Source organism: Notolepis coatsorum (genome assembly GCF_963971535.1).
Source record: "Notolepis coatsorum genome assembly, chromosome: 9".
In the NCBI taxonomy this organism is placed as follows: Eukaryota; Metazoa; Chordata; class Actinopteri; order Aulopiformes; family Paralepididae; genus Notolepis; species Notolepis coatsorum.
Genome location: NC_140173.1, coordinates 88,444,934 through 88,465,353, shown reverse-complemented (window position 1 = coordinate 88,465,353; position 20,420 = coordinate 88,444,934).

Genomic DNA, 20,420 nt, shown 5'->3' with positions numbered 1-20,420 from the left:
CCGCCTGATATCAAACCTACCGAAGTCGGCCCATGTCACCCCACTTCTTAGGGACCTGCACTGGCTCCCCATTGCTGCACGTATCCGCTTCAAGGCCCTCGACCTAGCATACCGTGCAGCAAAGGGAACCGCTCCCGCCTACCTCCGGTCAATGGTCTCTAACTACACACCCTCAAGACCCCTACGCTCTGCATCTTCTGGCCGCCTCAGACCTACTCCTATCCAAGCTCCCGGAGGGTCATCAAAGAGAAGCCGCCTATTCTCAGTCCTTGCCCCACAATGGTGGAATGAACTACCCATCCCAGTTAGGACAGCCGAATCCCGTCCAATCTTTCGCCGTCGACTAAAGACTCACTTCTTCAACCATTATCTGAAATGAAAAAAAAAAAAAAAAAAAAAAAAAAAAAAAAATCTAACCCTGACTAACCTTACTGTCATGCACTTGTCCTAATAAACTAACCTACACTGTAACACGCAACACTTGATGAACATTGTTACTCAGCTGATAGAGTTGTACCCTTCTTGCTGTCTTGTCGTACAGAACTTGTAAGTCGCTTTGGATAAAAGCGTCAGCTAAATGACTAAATGTAAATGTAAATGTGATCGATTGGATTTACAAGGACTGGCTTCTGCACGTGAACCCCCTTTATTCCTCATTGAATCAGACTGAGTATCCGAGCATTCCTCTACCCTCCAGGCTTTACACCCCGGAGGGAACCCATTGTCTCCAGTTGGTACCGACCACCCTATATAATTGCTACTATACAACAGGTGGCGTCAGCTTAGACCCATCATAGTATTCCTGCTATTCTTAGTGACTTATGCTCTTGACTGACTTTACATATATTCTTCGCCATACAAGCGCAACCCTAATTCTCAATCTGTAACCTAACGTTGCCTAATAATAATAAATAACCCTCCAATAGAATTTCTGTGTCAATGCCGTGTTCTTGTGAGTGTTCACCATCAATATTTGATGTATTGTTTGGCCAGTAATTAAAGTATGTGGTTTAATATATCACAATCTTTAATACAGTCATGGTTTTGTAACCCCTCAGTTACAATTGGTCCTTCGAGCCGGAGGGTATCAGTGTAATATTTAATATAATATTAATATTAACCATGGCCAGCGGTGAACACTCCCCAAGCGGCTCCCCAAAGCTAGACCGCCCGCAGCGCAAACGTCAGCCACCTCCCTATCTGGAGGAATTCGCTTTCGTTCTACCCCCTAGCTTATCTAAACAGACGTTAAATACGGATAAAGCGGATAGTCAAAGCATGTCCAATCCTATCGACTTGGCGACCCTGCCAGTAGAGACCCCAGTGGGTTCAGACCAAACTGACTCAGCTCACGGGGGGGACCAGGTGGGACATGACATGACTATACCTCCAGACAGCGTCACCGGGATCGACCCCGGAGCGCTCCAGGATAAAGAAAGCGCTCCAGGGATAGAACCCGACACACAACCAAGTGAAGAGAACCGCGCCCAGGAGATAGACCTCGGAGCGCGCCAGGAGAACAGATCTCCAACAAGCCCTGTCAGAACCCGATCACCTCCGTCAGTGTCATCCCCCAGCGAGGCGGACAAGATACTGGCGCAAGCCTTGATCGCCCCACTGACAGCCTCCACCGAAAGAGACCGACTTCAGGGTGAACGCGACCGGCTTCAAGCAAAGACGCTTAGTGAGCGCGAACACTCCGCCACGGAAAGAGAGCGCCTCCACGCGCAACAATTAAGCGAGCGCGAACACTCTGCAGCGGAAAGAAAGCGCCTTCACGCGCAACTCCAAGCGCAAGCCCTTAGTGAGGGCGAACACTCTGCAACCGAACGAGAGCGCTTCCAGGCGCAGCAAAGGAGTGAGGACGACCGCATAAGACTGGAGGAGAGGCGCCTTCAGACGGAAGAGAACATCGAACGAGACCGCGCCAATGCACAGCGCGAAGCCGCCAATGCCCAGCGCGAAGCAGAGCGCGACCGGCTGCAGGCGCAGATGATAGAACAATTGATTGCCAGGGCGACACCCCCTCTCTCCGCACGGAGCTCCCGGAGATCATCACAACAAGGGTCTAGGGCACCTTCCCCTACCCGACAAAGCGACCCGGGACCCGGCCAACAGGAGGATCCTGTCTACGTCTCCGACTCCCCTCCCCGACCGGTCCATACGAGACCCAGCCACCGGGAAGAACCGGCCTACGTCGCCGAGAGACTGACTAGAAGACTCCAGGACCTAGAAGAGGAAGAGGAAGAGGAGGAATGTCAAGCCCACCAGCAGCAACGTACTCTAGACCAGGAGGCCCAGTACAGCCCCGACGTCAGCCCCGAGTCACTGCACTACAAACCCCCGACCCAACTCACGGGTGAGTTTGACGTACAGTCAGCACCGAGGAACAGCACCTGGGTACCCGGCCTCTGGTACCCACCAAGTACCAACCCACGACAACACGTACGGGGAGACTCACCCAGGAGGCCTCTTCCCCTACGCTCACCAATGTGCCAGCCATCCATGGCATCGTACCTTGGCACACCGACGTTCCCAGACTTTACGCGCGAGGACAGAGCACAGTACACGGAATTACGCATGTGCTTGGAGACTATGATGTCCGACGTCCCCGACGAGTCGTACAAATATGCCATCCTCCTCAAGCATCTCAAGGTGCCCAGAGCGCATAACATAGTGCTGGCATATTCCAACTCAAGCACCCCATACTCTGCGGCTCTAGTGGCCCTCGACCAGCGTTATGGACGCATATGGGACTACGTGATACAAGAAATAAGAGATATCGACCGCCTCCCCCCAGCCAAAGACAATAGAGCACTGGATGACCTCTCTATCAAGATACAATCCCTAGTAGGGATGCTGGGGTCCCAAAAGGAGAAAGGGAGACATGAACTATATGCAAACTCTAATGTGGAGCGAATACTGGAGAAGCTCCCTCCAGCCCGCCAAGAGCGTTTTCGGCGGCAGAGAGACCACCGCGACCCCAACGGCCCAGAAGCATCCCTCCTAGACCTAGCTGATTTCCTCGCCAGGGAGGTCAGCAGTCTACGACTGGACACATTCGTGTGGAGTGACTCTAGCCCTAGAGATGGACCGCGGAGGTTCAATGACAACCGCCGGTCCGTGACAGTTATGCACCAAGCCGAGGTTGAGCCACGGCAGACGAGCCACAACACCCACGTAAAGGAGAAGTGGAAGGCTGTCTGTCAGTACTGTGAAAAGGAACATTGGCTGTCTCAATGTGACACTTTCAAGGAGCTGACCGCTGACGAGGTGAGTCAGTGGATCAAAGCCAACCGCCGCTGCTTCCGCTGCGCGCGCAGCCATATGGCAGCTGAGTGCCGTTTAAAGAAGAAATGCAGCAAGTGCGACGGCGCCCACCTGGAGGTCCTGCACGACAGCAACAAGCGTCCGCCAGGAAACCAAAGTGGGCCCGTCACGGTGATGTATCAGGCCGAGGCGGTGTCACCACAGACCAGTCCTGAAACCACCCCCTGGTGTCCCGACTGTCGCAGCAGACACGGGGACCGACAGTGCCACCCGTACTACCCCGAGTCGGCGCCACCACCGTCGAGTCACAACTCCCCCGCCAGAGAGGAATGGGAGATCGTCTGTACCTACTGCGACGGCGGACACTGGCTGGCACAGTGCGACGAATACAAGACACTGAACCCCGTCCAAGTTGATCAGTGGCGTGAGGCGGACCAGGCGGGCGCCGCTCACCGCGCATCACTGTGCGGGGCCCACCAGCGAAGATTAGCCAAACAAGGCAACCGACCAACAGGAGTGCTCCACATAGACCCCAAGCATAACGGGAGCCCCCGAGTGCTCATCAAAGTGGTCAGAGTGCTCCTGAGCTACGAGGACAAGGTCCTGGACACCTACGCCGTCCTAGATGATGGGTCTGAAAAGACTCTCATCCTCGCTTCCGCCGCAGCCCAGTTGGGCCTGCGGGGTAACAAAGAAACAATGACAATCCGTACCATTAGAAGAGACCGGAAGACCATAAAGGGTGAAAATGTCTCCTTCACGATAGCAGCGGTCGAGCAGCCCGAGAAGCAGTATAGCATCACTAACGCCTTCACCAGCCACGACATAGGCCTGTCAAGCTACAACTACCCCATCCCACAGCTGATGGCGAAGTACGTGCACCTACGTCAACTACCTATACCGCTCATCGACGGCGCCACACCGACCCTGCTCATAGGCTCCGACCACGCGGACCTCATTCTCCCAATTGAGGCGGCCCACATCGGACCCAAAGGATGCCCAGTCGCGGTTCAGACCCGACTGGGGTGGACGCTCCAGGGCCCCCTCTACGGACTTGACAGTCAACCCACGTCTACACGCTGCCTGCACACAAAGGTGAGCGACACCGGCCACTCTCTCGTACAGCCCGTTGAGAGGCTATTGACATTAGACGAGAGGCCTGTGAGAGAACCGTGGGCCCAAGAAGAGGGAGTTCCGAACTCCACCCCCCTCAGCTGCGCTCCAAGCGACGTAGCTGACCTCGAACCCAGCACCCCAAACGACTTCTTGATGGTGCGGCCGGAACCGGCTCCTCCTCAGACGGGGTACAGACCAAACAAGAGGAACAGACGGAGGATGTGGAGACACAGCCAAGCACAGATCAACCAGTCTCAGGCCCGCTTCCTCCTAAGCTCCCTACCATCCCTTCCAGCCCGTCAGAAGCGGGTCAAGGACAGGGACAACTTAAAAGTGGACACATTCGTTATGATCATAGACCAGTCACTACCCAGAGCTGCGTGGCCGGCCGGCCGCGTAGGCAAAGTGATCACTGGTGCCGACGGAAAGGTCAGAGCGGCAGAAGTTATTGTCCAGGGGCGGACCTACACCCGACCCGTGGCGAGGCTGATAGAGTTGCCGAGGCTCCCTGACTCCCCTGATGACGACCATGACCCACTGACTTTGTAGATTGACCTACTCCTCACAACAGACATTGAGCAGTTGACTAGACTATTAATCTGTCTCCCTTAACTAATTAGGTGCGGACTAATTAGGAGGCGGCTGTTGTGAAGGGCCAGATTAAACTGAATATATATATGTATCATTTGATATACTTTGTATATTATTTATATATATACACGGAATATCCCTTTACCTGCGTACAGACCAGAGTAATATTCGCTCTCCTATTGGACAGCGCCCCCAGGCGCCAACGACCAAGCCCTCAACGGCAAGTTCAAAGGCAACTCCGGGCATGTCAGTACATGCCCAGAGTCTGCGTAGTAATACGAGACAAGAACTGAGGTTGGGACTAGATATTCACTTAAGTATAAATACAGCGCAAGGTGCGCACACCGTGTTTTAGTTCTTCGTTCATTCAGTACCTTACCCACCTTCACCACGAGTCAACGTGCAAGTGAAGTGAGCAACCTTGCGTCTAAATAGAGCATTGAGAACCGCGTGCGAATAGAATGTTAAAGTGTCAGAGTTTAGTGAAGTAACGTCAAGTTCAATCTAGTTTAATGTGAAGTATAGTGCACAGGAGAATCGGCGTCGGCGATTGCAGAACCATTCCTGGTTGGATTATATTGCTTTGGGACCGTGACCACCGGAGAAGAGCACCGTTGATTTCCACTATCATTTGGGATTTAACCTCGTGAGGATTACCACTCGGACCTGCCTTGTGGAAGGGGCTGGTTAGCTGTCATCAATGCTGTCGAGCATCTTGGATTACAACTATTGCTTTTGCTGCTGATCGATTGGATTTACAAGGACTGGCTTCTGCACGTGAACCCCCTTTATTCCTCATTGAATCAGACTGAGTATCCGAGCATTCCTCTACCCTCCAGGCTTTACACCCCGGAGGGAACCCATTGTCTCCAGTTGGTACTGACCACCCTATATAATTGCTACTATACAACAGGTGGCGTCAGCTTAGACCCATCATAGTATTCCTGCTATACTTAGTGACTTATGCTCTTGACTGACTTTACGTATATTCTTCGCCATACAAGCGTGACCCTAATTCTCAATCTGTAACCTAACATTGCCTAATAATAATAAATAACCCTCCAATAGAATTTCTGTGTCAATGCCGTGTTCTTGTGAGTGTTCACCATCAATATTTGATGTACTGTTTGGCCAGTAATTAAAGTACATAACTAGCAGTGGTTTAATATATCACAATCTTTAATACAGTCAGGGTTTTGTAACCCCTCAGTTAAACCAAGGTTCTTGGCGGTCAGGGACACGGTCACAGCTGCGTTCTCGACTGTGATGGAAAAGGGGGGGGAGGATTTGGCCGGCAGGTGGAGCAATTCTGGTTTGCTTAGGTTCAGTTTGAGATGGTTGGTCGTCATCCAGGTGGAGATGTCGGACAGACAGGCCGAGATCCGCTCAGAGATGTTGATATCCGAGGGAGGGAAGGAGAGGAAGAGTTGAGTATCATCGGCATAACAATGATACGAAAAGACATGAGACGTGATAATGTTACCCAGAGATTTAGTGTAGAGGGAGAAGAGATTACCCGCAAATGACTCGCATATTTTTTATCTGTTCTAAATCTACCTTAACCTCTTAACACTTTGAGTGCCAACGACGAGATTTCACGTCCTAACTCGCCATTCGTTGAGTGCCAATGACAAGTTTTCTCGTTATATAATCGTTATTTATTTTATTAGCAATATCCATTCATTTTTCATCCATCCAGCCTGACGTTATCATTGGGAATGGCTCTGAGCTCGAAAAGGGCAAATACCACCGCCTATCGTCTACCGGATGGTAATGCACATCATTGGATTAGTATATTAGTATAGTTTAAGCGTTCGCAAATATCCCCGACCTCCCATTGACTAAAGCGCTGGCACTCAATAATAATAATAATAATAATAATAATAATCTTTATTTATATAGCACCTTTCATACACGGAGTGCGGCTCAAAGTGCTTAACAGAGCAAAGAAATAAAAACACAACATTTTACAATAAAGCAAAAAAGAAAAAAAAGTAAGGAAAAGAAAAGCAGGATTTTAAGACCAGCAAAACATGATTAAGAAAATAGCTAAAAAGCATAAATGACAACAGGCATTTTAAAATCAGCTAAAAGCAAGAGTATAAAAATATGTCTTGAGCTGTGCTTTAAAGCTATCCACAGAGGCTGCCTGTTTTATATGTAGTGGGAGATTATTCTACGCCGTCGGCCCATAGAAACAAAAGGCTGCTTCGCCATATTTTTTATATTTCATTGTAGGCACTTCGAGCAGGTCCGCACTAGAGGACCTGAGGGGGGCGGTTTGGAACATATCTATGTAAGCAGTCGCAGAGATAAGATGGTGCCAAACCATTAAGAGCTTTAAAAACAAGCAGGAGAATTTTAAAATCAATCCTAAAGACAACCGGGATCCAATGCAGTGAAGCTAAAACTGGAGTAATATGTTCCCTCATCTTAGTTGTAGTTAAAATTCTGGCTGCCGAATTTTGGACAAGTTGTAATCTGTCAGTTGTTTTCTTTGGAAGGCCAGAATAAAGTGCATTACAATAATCAAGCCGAGAGAAAACAAAAGCGTGGATTAGCCTTTTTGCATCATCCAGGACACAATTCGTGCAATATTTCTAAGATGAAAGAAGGCAATCTTCGTGACATGATTAATGTGTGTATTAAAATTCAATTCAGAATCAATAATAACCCCCAGGTTCTTTACTGCAGTGTTATTTTCTACGTTCAGGTTACCCAGTCTACTTTTTATCAGTTCTCTCTGCTCACTAGACCCCACTATGAGAACTTCTGTCTTATCCTCATTTAGCTTGAGAAAATTCTCACTCCTCCAGCCTTTTATGCTGGACAAACAGGTCAACAACGGGTCTAGAGCACAGGGCTCGTCTGGAGCTACGGAGAGGTAAAGCTGGGTATCATCAGCATATAAATGGAAGTTAACTCTATGATTGGTAATAAGTCCACCCAGCGGCAGTATATACAGGGAGAACAATAAAGGGCCAAGAATGGATCCCTGCGGGATACCAGAACAGATTTGTCGGAATCATAATTCGCTAGATTGACAGCGTAGCTTCTACCTTTTAAGTAGGAATGAAACCAGGACAAGGCTGTGCCTGACAGACCTATCCAATACTCGAGGCGGTGCATTAGAATTGTGTGGTCAATTGTGTCAAACGCAGCCGTTAAATCTAGGAGTAGGAGAACGGATACCTCTTTATTGTCCGCAGACACCCTAAGGTCGTTAATTACCTTTACAAGTGCTGTCTCAGTGCTATGGGCCCTCCGGAAACCAGATTGGAATTTGTTATGGACCCTATTTTTCTGTAAAAACGCATCCAGTTGATAAAAAAATTTCTTTTCTAAGACCTTGCCCAGAAAAGGGAGATTAGTGATAGGTCTATAGTTACTCAACACAGAGGGATCAAGGTTGTGTTTCTTTAGTAAGGGCCTAACTACAGCCATTTTTAGTGAGTCTGGAAAGATGCCTGATTTGAGAGAGCTGTTTACAATTTTAAGGATATCTCCAACCACACTGTCTAAAACCTCTTTGAGGAAGGGGGTGGGAATGGCATCCAACGAACAGGAGGATGATGACATTTGCGATATGGTTTTGCGGAGTTCCTTTTCATCAATTTCACAGAACGATGCTAGACTTCCCCTGGAGCGATTTGTCCTGTTGCATATAGCACTACTAGCGACATTTGTAGTTTGAGAGTTTGTGCTAAGAGCATCACTCACAATACTAGCACGAATGTTAAGAATTTTATTATCAAAAAAGGATGCAAACTCATTACACTTATCTTTAGTGGCAGCGAGCGACTGCTTGTAGGACTGGGGGGGATTTAAAAGACGTTCAATGGTGGAAAATAAAACTCTGGCATTTGTCTTATTCTCATTAATAATGCCTGAGAAATACGTCTGTCTTGCCAGACGCATGGCTTTGTTGTAGGCAGCTGTAGATTGCTTTAAAGACTGTAGGTGGACAGTGAGCTTGGTTTTTCTCCAAACTCGCTCCACTCTACGACATTCCCTCTTAAGTGAACGCATATGTTCGGTGATCCAGGGTGTTATTCTGGCTTTATGTCTCCTCTTGGTTTTCAAGGGAGCCACTTTGTCAAGAGCTGACCTTACTTTAAGACTAAAATGTTGAACCATATCATTTACTGAGGAAGATTCAGGTAGGGCGGGCGCACCTACCAGATGACTAGGGAACTCACTGGCTGCTGACGGGCTAAAGAAACGTTTTGTAATAGTATAGTCTGTACTGTTTTTCTCAGGATCAGGGACAGTCATACTAAAACATAGCAGATGGTGGTCAGATAGCTCCGGCCTTTCAATAATTTTGTCGACAGTGATTCTCATACCTCTAGAGATCACCAAGTCCAGGGTGTGGCCGTGTTTATGTGTTGGGCCGACAACATGCTGAATAAAATCAAAAGAGTACAACAACTGTAGGAAGCCCACAGCTTCAGTATCTGATACATTCTCCACATGAAGGTTTCCGTCGCCTGTTATCAGGGTTCTGTCGTAGTTAGTGGAACAGATAGATAGAAGTTCAGCTATTTCTGTTAAAAATAAGGTTTTACTGAGCTTTGGAGGACGATAAATAGTAATTATTAGCACAGGGGATTTACTCTCAAGTATGGTGGCCTGGTATTCAAATGATGAATATTTGCCAAGAATCAGAAGTTTACATTTTAAAGTGTCTGAGAAAATATTTGCCAGTCCACCTCCTTTCTTGCCCTCACGTATTGAGTGCACAAAACTATAGCCTGCGGGGCAGGCAGAGGCCAAAGTTACCGCTCCATCAGAGCCAAGCCATGTCTCCGTTAGAAAGATAATATCTAATTTCTCATCGCAAATGATGTCACTAACCGATGAGGACTTGTAGAGAAGTGACCTAATGTTAAATAGGGCCATCTTTATCCCATGAAGAGAAAGTGTTGTGGAATCTGACTCACGTGATAAAGAAATAGAAGACTGTAAAGTGACCGATATTAAGTTGGAGTGATTTACAGTATGCCAATGTGGTGGGTAATGATCATGAACCCTATCAGAAATCATGACTTCTATATTAAAAGTAATAGGTGGTAGAGGGAGATCAGACAGAGTAAAAGCAGACAACATAATAACAGACGTGTTGGAGAAGGAGTGTTCAGCAGGACCCATAATAGGATGCTCCTCAAAATGACCAGGAGAAGATTCTAGTGCAGGGTCATGCTGAGGTGTATATCAATCTGAGTTAAAAGCAATGTACTGGATATAATTCCGTGTAAGCTGTTGAATGCCCTTTAGACTGGGATGCAGGCCATCCAGTTTATAGAGGTAATTTCTGGTCCAAAAGTAATCAAAGTTACTAATAAATCCATGTGCTGTTGCAGTACAAAATGATTTTAGCCATTCGTGGAGGCTAAAAATACGACTAAAATTTTCTGAACTTTTTGAGGGAGCTGGGATAGGACCAGAGAACACACAGGTTCTACCCAGGCTCTGTATCGTCATTGCAAGATAATCCAGCTTGTCACGGAGATCAACAGATTGACCACACTTGACATTATTAGTACCAACATGGATAATCAGTGTGTGAGCTGAGGGATGGAGGTCAGTTAGCACTGGAATCAATTCTGTAATATCAGAAACCTTACTGCCTGGGAGACAGAAAGTGACAGCACCTGGAAGTTCAACAGATCTGACAATGGAGTCGCCGATGATCAGAATTTCAGGTTGGCCATTCCTGCAGCCCCCCGTGTAAACAGAGAGTTTGGGGTGAAGAAGAGCCTGACTGTTAGCTACACCAGCCACCAGGGCGGTGTCTGGAGCAGTAGTTGTATGCGGTTCACCTGGGCAGGAAGATGGCCGCGAATCATCACAGGTGATGTCATCATCGCTGGCCACAGGGTCCAGAGGTGTGTTGTGTTGATGAGAGGAACGTTGAAGGCCGGCAGGAGAGATCCCAGAGTGGAAGACAACAGGAGGAGAGCAGCGCCGACGGCGCTTCCCGATGGACACAGGGGACGTCGGGGAAAACCGTCTCTTCCTCACCGAGCTGGAGAAGTTCGCTCCAGAGAAACCCACTGCAGGCTGCTCCAAAAAAGCCGGAGAGACAGTCGACGCGCCTGTGGAAGCTAGCTCTGTTAGCCCTTCAAGTGGAGCATACTGGTTGTATAGCAGAAACGGGTCATCATCCACGACTGGAGAGAACAGGGGGAGCGATACCCTCCTCCCTTTACCCTGCTTTACTACATGCGACCATGGAAGAGGAAGCGCAGTAGAAGAAGGGTTTTCCAGGAGATCCAACCAGGAGACGAGCAGAGCCTTTTGCTGGATGATGTCGTCCAGGAGGCACTCAATAGTACGGAGACCGCGCCTGAGACTGGATAACTCTGTTTCCACTGTGGTAAGTGTTGACATCTTGTAAAATAGCTTTTCATTCTCACCGTATACAACAGTGTACACGACGGTCCAAATAGCTATCCTAGCCACCAGGCTAAAGGCAAGCCTAGCTAGGCTAGCAAGAGCCAGTAGTGTTTAGCTGTAGCTATGACAACCACAACAAGCCCCGCTAGTTTCGCTCACGACAAGTCGGAGTCACATAAAACCAGTAAAACGATAAAAGCAATAAAGTCACAATGATCAGTTAAGATCAATGGCTACAATGTTTTAAAAAAAATAACGTAAAAGAAAACAGCCAAGGAAGTTTGGAAGACACAGAGCCTCTCAAAACACGTCCGTATTCTCAGTCCTTGCCCCATGTCACCACTCAAGGGGTTATCTGGGCAAAGGGGCGTGGCACCCAATGTGTTAAGCCTGGAGCCCTATTTTCAGAAAATCCGCCTAAAATACATACCTAAGTAAATGGAATATTGCTCCACTTCTACAAGGTCCATTTGCATGTTCTTGGTATCTAGTAGGGCTGTCCCTGACTAAGGATTTGGTCGGAATTAGCTGATAGTCGAATATTAGTCGACAATGAGAAAAGAAAAAAAAAGAAAAAAAAGTATATATAAAAAAAGAATTATCATTCCATTTGGGCTGTGGGGGGTGCTTAATGTCTGAAAAGCATGTAATTGGTCCACTGATGGATACATCTTGATATTTGTCTAGTCTAGTGTGTTCATTAGATGGGTGAAATCCTCTTTCAGTGCCTCTGTGCCTGTTTTCTTAGGCAGTTAGCCTCTGGTATGTGTGCCATTAGCGTTAGCCACGCTTCTAGGCCTCTTTGCTTTTGGAAAGAATGATACAAATAATTTTTAAAAAAATTCCCGACTAAGAGGTTGGCAGTCCTTTCGATCGATTAGTCGACTATTCGACTAATAGGGGTCAGCCCTAGTATCTAGGGACATCTATGGACCTCAGTGAATGTATTCCCAGTGTCAGAAATATTGTGTATATTACTAGGCTTGCTTAAATTGTGATGAAACAAAGGAGAATATGAATTATGATTTTTCTTTGCATCTTTGACAGTGAATAACACCATGCTAAAAATCACCTTCTTGAGATCACGTGTACAAAAAATCTAAGGAAATTAATAAAGGGAAGATGATTAAACAGAAGGTTTTGTAGATACAGTACTGAATTGTCCCATCCGGACCAATGCGATTTGAAATATTATTATAGAATAGCAGGCTTATACATGACCTTATTATAGCCAATTTGCACATTTATGGATTGTGCCAAATCTTATCTTTCAAATGCCCGAGTTCAATTTGGATTTAGCAGATAATGAATTCTACTGTATGTACAGTAGGTTTCCTATTCCTGCCAGAGTGCCGCCATTTTTAAATTGATTTCAAATCTGATTGTTGCTAAATGCTCAAAATAGGGGAGACAAACGAACTGCGCTCCAATATATGCCAATAACGTTCAGTTTTGTGGTACATTATCCCAAGTAATAAGAGATATAAAAAAAAAAATCTCCCCCTCCCAATTAGTCGTTGTGCCAATTCCCCCCCATCCCCTACCTGGCTGCTGTATGCATGTTCTCCTACGAGTCGGTACAAGGGCGTCCCGAGTCGATCACACGCTTCCTCAGAGACGTGCGCCGACAGCCAGTGATGTCTTTTTCACTTGGCAGCGAGGACTCTCATTGGTGAAGTGTAACGCGTGGGAGGGCACGCTATCTCCACCAAGACCAAGTCCTGCCCTGCTTAGCAAGTGCAGAGACCTGACCTGTAGGCGTCGCTGTCCACAACGCCAGATTCCCACCCGCCAGCTTCCCCACCCCCTAATACTGCCAATTGTATTAGTGTGAACGGCCAGCCAAGCTGATGGCAACGCCGAGAGCTGGACTCGAACCCAGCATCTCCTGCATTGGTGGGAAGTGTATTTCTGATAAATTTAAATGGTTATGATGTTTATACTTGAATACGTTTAACAAAAATAACGATAATTTTGTCAGACAGTCTGCAGAGCTTAATTTATGACGTGATGTCATTTGCGGTCCGCCCCCGGACTGCACGGGTGGAAGAGGTTAAACAGATATTTTTCAAGTTTTAATACTCTTATCAACATGAGTCAACAAATGCTTGCTTTATGCAGCCATTTAAGAGGTTAAATACACTTGAATATACACATAAATATGCACTTAAATATAGACTTAAATATACACTTAATATGCACTTAAATATTCACTTAAATATACACTCAAACTAATTTCCATTCAGAATGTGATTATTATGAGTCCCAAGAAACAGAAACAGCATATTTCTTTTTGTATTTTATTTTTTTTATTATTTTTTAAACAAACACATAAACAAACATGACAACACAAGATAAGATATACAAGCATTAATTAACAGTGCACATCCAATGAAATCACCATTTAGTTAAATGTCTTATACAGGATATACCCCTAACACCTGCTATCTAATAACCTACACAGGGCCGCCTGGGAGAAATGCGAGGCCCTGTGCAAGATTTTTTTTTTTTATACAGTCAACATATTTGTAAATAATAGCGCTGCCCGAGGCTGGGCATGATACAGTCAACATATAGCAAGAGAGAGAGCGAGAGAGAGCTCCCGTTCTACAGTCAATATACAGTGTACAGAGAGAGAGACACATTGGAAAGAAATTGAAATGCTATTTGGCCCTAAACAGAGAGTACACAGTGGCAGAATACCTGAGCACTGTGACTGAAGATCCTTGACTAGGTACAGACTCAGCGAGCACAGCCTAGCCATCGAGAAAGGCCGCCATAGGCAGACTGTGTGTGTTAGAAAGAGAGAGAGAGAGAGAGAGCATGTGTGTTAGAGAGAGAGCATGTATGAGAGAGATAAGCAAAGATGACCCCCTAAAGGATATTCAACTTTTAATGAAAGAACAAAACAGAAGGAAAAGATAACTTCACAAAGGCAACATGAATATACAGAGATCCAAAAGGACAAAGATCAACACTTAAATCCAAAGAGAAGAGGGTCTATACCAGAGAAAACAAAGCAGCAAGGAGCCAATGGCCGACAGCTAAAGGCTAGCCAGGTAGGCTACTGACACCAGGCCACACACAGCTTTGGCCAACGGCCCAACGCTACCCAAGCTACACAAACGACCAAGACAATGAATTCACACACAGCACATGTCGTATCTCCAAATGTTGTGAAGTGACATTTGTTTTGCCTGGAAAAAAACATTGTTATTAACAAAACATTCGGGAGGGGAAGGAAGGAAGAGTGGGGTAATGTCATGACATTTTCATTAATCTTACCTGCACCAAGGAACGCAGGGCGAAAGGCCGCAACACAGGTCTCCACGTTGACGAAAGGCCTCTCGCTGTCGGGACAAAAATAAGCTATGGCCAGAGCCTTGTCATGGTGCAGGCCCGACTACATCTTCTGTCAAAGATGATGTCGTAGTCAGAGTGCCAGAACCCCCTGCTATTCTCACGGCTAATGTCAATGGTCGTAGCACAAGTTAACAGCTAACTCAAGGCTAACTGATAGCATCAAACGAACGTTCCCAGCCGAGCGCAGCCGGCAGCTAACGTCATAGCTAAACAGCTAACTGGCTAACAGTTAGCTCAACCAGGCTATCGCTAACCATTAGCTAACGCAGAAGCAAGCTATGCGGCTACATACAGGTGCTGACACCAGGCCACACACCGTTAGCTACTAGTAGTACTACAACAGCTAGTCGGCCAGTTTAGCTCCAGAGAGAGAGAGAGAGAGAGAGAGATGTCCACGGCGGGAATAGAATAGAGTTAATAGAATAGGTTAAAAACTCACCAAACGTCCAAGAGGATGGAGACAACCGCGTGGAGTTGACGAAGTTCATCTGCCAAACGACCATCCTCTTCATCTTGGCTGCATGCGCTGTCTCTAGGTTAGCTAACGCTAGTTAGCCTTTAGCTAAGCTAGCTACTAGCCGACATCATCATGGCTATATCCCGACTGCATCATGACAAGGCTCCGGCCATTTGTCCCGCCAGTGAGAGGCCTTTCGTCAACGTTCCTTGGTGACCGACCGACTGATAATGACCGACCTCTTCGTCTTGGCTGGCATAACTAAGCATAGTAGTCAAAAGCTGCACGCGCGAAATAGTCAAACGCAGCTGACTCACGCCGGCGTACTACACATGATGTAAGTAACCACTCCCTTCGTTGAAACCAATAGTATGTCTGCTGCAGAGCCCCAGTGCTCCAATAGTGAGTATGTCACTGCAGACCCAGGAACAAGTCAGACACATTCTACAAACGTGTCTAATGTGAAATATATAAGCATATAAGCAAAACTAGATTTTAGGTCTGTGATGAAAAAGGGCCTCGCGGGAAGGGGGGCCTCGCAAAAAAAATTAAAAATACAAAATAAAAATAAAAATAATAATAAATAAATGTTTTTTTTTTTTTTTTTTGCGAGGCCCCCCTTCCCGCGAGGCCCTGTGCGACCGCACTGCTCGCACACCCCCTGAGGCGGCCCTGACCCTACACACATATGCTCTAGCTCTAGAAACAGCATATTGTGGGTTTTAAATTGTGGCACGGTATTGGTATTTTATTATTAACCTTCTCTCTCTCTTTTACATAGTGAGGAAATGGGGAAACGTTGATAAAGGAGGCTCCATGTGTGTGTTCACCTGCACGTAACAAAACATTCCTTCACATCATGATGCAGCTTCTGTCCGTGTCCTACAGGTGGTGGCGTGTTTGTGTGTGTGTGTGTGTGTGTGTGTGTGTGTGCCTGTCTGTCTGTGTGTGTGTGTGTGCAAGCTTGTGTGTGTGCATGTATGTGTGTGTGCCTGTCTGTCTGTGTGTGTTTGTGTGTCTGCCTGTGTGTGCGAGCTTGCGTGTGTGTGTATGTGTGTGTGTGTGTGTGTGTGTGTGTGTGTGTGTGTGTGTGTGCCTGTCTGTATGTGTGTGTGTCTGTGAGTGAGTGTGTAGGTGTGTCTGCCTGTGCGTGCGAGCTTGTGAGTGTATATATGTGTGTGTGTGCCTGTCTGTATGTGTTTGCCTATGTGTGTGTGTGTGTGTGTGTGTGTGTTTATCTGTTGACAGTACAGGCTAAAAGGTCATGGTACTGCTGTCTTCCTGCCCTAAAAGCAAGTGCTGTTGTATTGTTTTGTGAAGAGGATGTGAAGTGAAGCTCTTAAGTACACAGTCTCTCACGACTGCGTAATGTGAAATATTACTTTTAATACAGTAAATATATTACCTTTTTGGATGATTCATTCTCCCTATTTAGCATTAAAGTTTCCATGTTTTGCTATTCCTTTCACTATTTGGGCAATGTTACACAATTCCTGTGAGTCTATGGAACACATCTGTAAGGTTTAAAAAAAAATCATTGTTTTGTATTTCTAATCAAGTACTCTAAAGCAGCATTTTTCCACTTCAAGATTTAAAGCTGTTTTGGGCTGGGCTCCTCCCATACTCGCAAAGCGCTTTGAGTGACAGTCACCCACAGTCTGCAATGGCAGACAGAGAGAGACATAGAGAGATAGAGAGGGAGACTAATTAATTTCGCCGGGGGGGGGGGGGGGGGGGGGGGGGGGGGGCATAATCCCACGGGACAATGCATTGGTAACTTGACAATGACAAAATGACAATATATATACCCCTGTGAATATTATTGCACGGATCGGAATTAGGGTGACCAGGTCAAAATGGTTCAGTCGCAGGACAGCAGCACTGCTTTTGCGGGACAATGCGGGACACATAAAAAATAAAAAAAGTATTTAAATTTTTTTTTATTGCTAATTAAAATAAAATAAATGTATTTATTATTTAAATGCCTTTATATCATATTCGACGCAGACGGTAGGCTATATATAGCTCATTTTGTTATTAATCTTATTAAACTCACCTCCGGTTTTGGGGATATTAGCCTCCGGATTCTATTGCCCCCTTCCCTCTGGACAGTGTCCCGGCGATACTCCCCGTGTATTCTGTTATTATAACAAACCGACCCTCTGATTCAGTTCTCAATAATAGTCGGGCCAGACTTGCTGAAGAGGCGCTCCTCTGAACAACTATACGTGACGTCCCCCTCTCCTCCATGGGTGATGGTGAAGCTCCTGTGGCAGATCCTGCATTCTACCTTTTGCGGATCATCTGAAATGGATCTCAGCCACGTATACTTCTTGTCCCAGTCTCTGTTATATGAGCAAAGTCTCTTTTTTTTTGCCTCCATTTCCTTGTTTTTCTTAGCTAGCTAAACAACTTGTATCAGTAATATTGGCGGTCTTTCTTCTGACTACTCGAGTGACTGACGTCACACAAGTGTTCACGCGCCCCAGCCTCACTCGGACAGGTGACAGGCAGCGCGACTTGCGAGACTCGAGTGAGCTGCTCGGCAGCCTTGGCTGGAGATGCATCCAGCTGCAGGACCACAGCTCCGACACACTCAGGACCGCGACACTTTGCGGACCCACACTCTCCAGACCCTCGCTCCCATTGGCTGATTTGGGCCACGTGACCGTCCCACTCCAATTCAGCCATTGGGTGGGACGGTCACGTGACCCAAATCAGCCAATGGGAGCGAGGGTCTGGAGAGTGTGGGTCCGCAAAGTGTCGTGGTCCAGAGTGTGTTGGTGCTGTGGTCCTGCAGCTGGATACTATTGCTCGGCTTTGCAATGCATTGGTTTGTGACGTCGCCCGATTTTTTTATTTTAAATATAAGAGGGTATTAACGAGGCATTCAATTAACAACATTTAAAACATTTTTAAATAATAATCTTTGAAAGATAAAAAATAGAAAATAAAAAATTAAAAATAATAATATTTATTTATTTTTTTTAATCTTTGAATTGCGGGACATTGTTTTGTTGTAGCGGGACGCAGGACAAACGTCCCAATATCGGGACTGTCCCGCGAATCGTGGGACAGGTGGGCACCCTAATCGGAATACGCGTGGGAGTGTGCGTGTGCGCTATGCATCCCGACTGTGTGTGTTTCCCCACACACACGCAGTCGGGAGTGTGTGTAAATGCTCCGTATCCCTCTCTCTCTCTCGCTCGCTCGTTCTCTGCTCTCTCTCTGTCTGCACGGGCGCCACATCAACAAGTTTGAGGAAGTGTCAGTATTTCCACTCTCTAAGTTGTTGAGCGAATGGTTGAGTGTGCGCTAAAACCATAGTTATGCAGATGAGCTGGACTGATAAGCAAAAATGAGAATTAGAGACACAGACCGGATTGATACACCCCCACATTGCTAGCAAACAATGCTAAACACTGGAAAGGCCATTTATAAGACATGGGACCTTTAATCTATTTAGCCCGAGCGGTCCGCCGGCGGACCGCAGATGACATCACGTCATTAATCAATCTCTCTAGACCAGTGGTTCTCAACCTTTTTACACCAAGTACCACCTGAGAACGTAGCTGGCTCTCCAAGTACCACCGTATGACCGACGTTAACATACTGTGAGGGCTGTGGGTGTGTGTGTGGTTCATAAGCAGATAATAGGGACTCTTATAGTTATCTGTGAAACCACTAACTGCTTATGCAGACATTTTAGGAGAAGGGGAAAAATAAACAACACAAAACAACCTTTACAGGTGGAAGTCTCAAAGTGAGTAATTAAGAAAATAAATCAAGTCCAAAAAACAGGACTACTCTCAATAAAGAGGTATATAAAAGTAAATAAGCCACAAAGGCACCTCCTAATAACAGAGTTTATATTGAAAAAGTAAAACAATAAACCTCCACTAAGGGAGTTTATGTGTAGAATAACGCCAGTAGCATAAAATAAGAATGACTACAATAAAGGCTAAATTCTCAATCAGAGATCAGCACTACACTTTTAACAATTAACCACAGGGACCAGGGATTGACAGCTGTCCCTCACAGAAAGGTGAAATAAAGCAAAAACCATGACACATACAGTCTATTCAGCTATGCACGGTTCACGCCAAATTTTTTCCTAATAACATTATTTATTGTTAACTTTTGTCAGACACAGCCACAATGTACAAAGGGGTAGCACTAGAACTAACGGAACGTAGACCAATCTCAGTCACTCTCTTTGTCTGGGACCAAATTCGGTCACGCCCCATTTTGCACGACATCCAGGCTTTTTTTACCGTCAGCGTTTGGGAATTTCATGTCGGCAGGTAGATGAAGTGAAATTATATTTATTAAATTTCATGAGTATTCATCTATATTTAGTCATCTAAAGACTATTAGATATGAACCTATGTACCAGTAAAAAGGGAATCTCTAGAATGTGTTTTGTGTTTACAAGTGTGCGGGTAGCTTCTCTAATAATTTTAACGTTATAGACAACACTTTCTGTTGTCAGTAGATGGCAGCATTGGTTTAAAAGGGGAAAATTAATTAATGTTATGACTACAAAATTAATACAATTCCCAAGACCTTTAGCACCTAGTTCACAGGTCACTGGTCAGCACCGGATTAGGAAAACACGATCTGAACAGCGTTAAACTATTAATGGGACCTGAGTACAGTGATCGAGAATGGTCACCTAATTATCTTAACAAAAGTGCATCATTAGCATTATGTTTGTTGTCTAAAGGGAAACATAATGGTACAATTTAAGATTTGAATGTTATCCGCATATAAAGGACAAATAAAACATCGTTAATTTGTAAGAAACCTGAATGAAAATGGCGCAGGGTAAGTTATATTCGCTATTGTTATGTAAATGTGATAGAATCCTATAAAAATGTGGAACGCATTTTGTCACTGTGACGTTAGCAAACTCTTCCAGACAATTATCATACAATGCAAGGGGCATTGAGAACATAATAACTAACATTCTCACATAGCAAGTGAGAAAATTAAGAACAACTGTATTTCAGCAAATGTACTAAAAATGTAAAACTTAAATGTAAAAATGTCACATACTGTTTGAACACAACAAAGCCACAACCACTGGATTACAAGATGTACAGTACAATGACTATATACTTTTTCTTTTTCAAATGACAGTGTAGCCAAGACACCAGGGCCCTCATTTATCAATGTTGCGTACGCACAGATATGTGCGTAACCCCTGCGTACGATCATTTCT